At 40.3% G+C, this 2,348-nt stretch overlaps 1 long non-coding RNA gene across 2 annotated transcripts; it reads left to right on the top strand.

Moving 5' to 3' along the window:
• Positions 1 to 667: 667 nt before the first annotated feature.
• On the top strand, positions 668 to 2,035 carry LOC115263229 (uncharacterized). Of its 2 annotated transcripts, none has more exons than XR_003895621.2 (2): positions 668 to 1,026; positions 1,086 to 2,035. It is a non-coding gene; the product is annotated as an uncharacterized LOC115263229 (long non-coding RNA). The 2 variants fall into 2 exon arrangements; XR_003895622.2 differs by having other exon boundaries at positions 668 to 981.
• Positions 2,036 to 2,348: the final 313 nt, after the last annotated feature.

The raw sequence follows: 2,348 nt of genomic DNA on the forward strand, positions 1-2,348 counted from the left end.
GACATGTTACCAAACTAATATTTTGCTTGTAGCGAAAGAAACAAGAATTACGTTATCATCAAACTAAATTATTAGGTTATTATTTGCTTTGTTGATTTGTTTACCATTCCTCCCTTTTGATTTTTGCGTGGCGCAGTAGTTTATCTTTGGGAAAAGCTGCAAAGTATTTATTCATAATTTAAATGATTCCCGAATAATTAAAGGATTATCCCGAAACATCAGGTAAGTGAAAATAACATCTGTAATTAACAATAAAATAAGCTCTTATATTACATTTTTAGTTTACAATACAACCGGAGTTCTTAAATCCATCCCAGATTCATTTCCCGAAACTGGTAAGATTAATGAAAAACTTCACATTTTCGAAACCGGTGCAGTTATTAATCGTTTACAGAAGCACTCTGCGACAGATCATAAAAAGGACTATGGAAACTCTGACAATACGGATGGTTCCGGCTCTGCTCCAGGTGTGGATTGAAATTTGTCGGGGACTGACCCGAAAACGACCAGAACGGTCAATTTCCGCAGAAGTGATGCCTTCTGCGGATAAGTCAAGTTCAAATCGGCTTATATTCATTTTCGGTTGGTCAATTGGGTTGTTTAGTGAATTAAATATTGCCATTTTCTTTAGCCTAATCAAAAGAACTCATTTTTCTGAGAATAAGGTGATTTTATCACAAACGAAGATACAGACGGAGCAGTAATCGTTTTTTTCGGTCGCACCTACTTTCGCAAGCCCCTCTTGTATTGTGTAATTGCGCTTTGGTGAACCCCTTGAACGGGCGAAAACTGAGCGAACTGTCATGCGACTTGTCAGTCCTTGTTTATTTACAAATATTTTTATTTACGTGCTCTTTTGGTTTGCCTCAGTTCGATGTTTGCGGATTTCTCGGGAGATCTCGTTTAATCATTCTTTTTCGCGCTATTTCGGGGAACTTCCGGGTTTCATTTAGTGCTGATCTTGGATCGTGATCGTACTAGGTTGGTTGAACAATGAACTACCGTAGTGAACGAGTGCCAGAAGAAGTACAGCGGAAAGACAGCATTAGCAACGGAGGCTTTAAAGATTAATTTCTTCCATGTAGGTGCGCATCCCAAAAGTCGTCAAAGTAAACCACTAAACGGAGTATCGATAAGAAGAACGGACGGAAGGAAAGTGTGTTGGCGTCTTCGAACATCTTCATCGATTTCCTACGGACCGCTGCTGCACGAACTACCTACCTAGATTCCTCACCAGAGGCGCTCGAAGATCAAGTCTGTTCATCGCATCAATCCACGGCTCAGAAGCTTACGCCAGCACTAGCGATAATTCCAGTGATAAGCGGGCCCCACATGATCCTCAATAATTGATCAATATCGGTAGTTTTTGACGGAATTTTCGTCAAACTTATGATTTTTTCAATGTATTTTAGGAAAATCTTTCGATTGAGCTGAAGGTTTGATGAAAATCCCGACAAAAAGTACCGGTTTTGATGAAGTATTGACACTCGTGTGGGGTCCGCTATACAAAACGAAAACGTAGTTTATTGACAATGGAACTGAAAAAGTCCGTTCGGAAGCGGGTACGAAATCAACAGCAGTATACCTCACCCGGAGGAAGTTCCGCAGGATAGATGTGCAAATTCCCGGCGAAAAAACATCCATGTCGTTAAAGGATCGAAATTGTGTCGCCTCCAACCAACAATTCAGTTGAGCGTCACTCTTCTACAATGTATTTAAAGTCCGAAGGCAACAGAAGTCGAAAGAAAACTCGTGTGAAATGGGAGTCTTGCTGCAGCTTGTGGACACCAACTTGTATCTTTGTAGTTACCTCATATATATACATATAACTGGACTTACCTTCGAGTTTCCCATGCCTATAAAGTTTTTGATGGGGAGATCGTTTATAAGAAGTAGGTATCCATTTCTCACCCGAAAGTGGACCACCGACGCGGAAGGCCAGAAATTTCAGGAGCAGACTAGTGATTTTGGAAGGAATTTAATGCTGTTTAGTAAAGATGAAGGTAATAATAAAATAATTCAAAAAGAAAGCTGATACGTTTCTTTTGTAGTTATTTTGAAGATATCCCCGGGAGAGCAAACTCTCCAGTCGCCCGTTTGGAAATTCCTCAGAGACCTGTTTCGATGATTATCTAGGATTAAATCTGGAGATTCCTCCGGAGTTTGTTATATATCTTCCGATTTGATCTGGTGAGTTCCTTCCGAATCCCTAGTCCATTTGGTTTTGCTGGCGAAAACGGGAATGCGAACGATTTACCTTCGAATTACGTTACGTTAGAGAATGAGGGTGAACAAGATTTGTTCTTGAATCTCAGGGACAACTTCAGAAGTTAATCGTCGAGGTGAAT

This window comes from Aedes albopictus, chromosome 2 (assembly GCF_035046485.1).
Source record: "Aedes albopictus strain Foshan chromosome 2, AalbF5, whole genome shotgun sequence".
Lineage (NCBI taxonomy): Eukaryota > Metazoa > Arthropoda > Insecta > Diptera > Culicidae > Aedes > Aedes albopictus.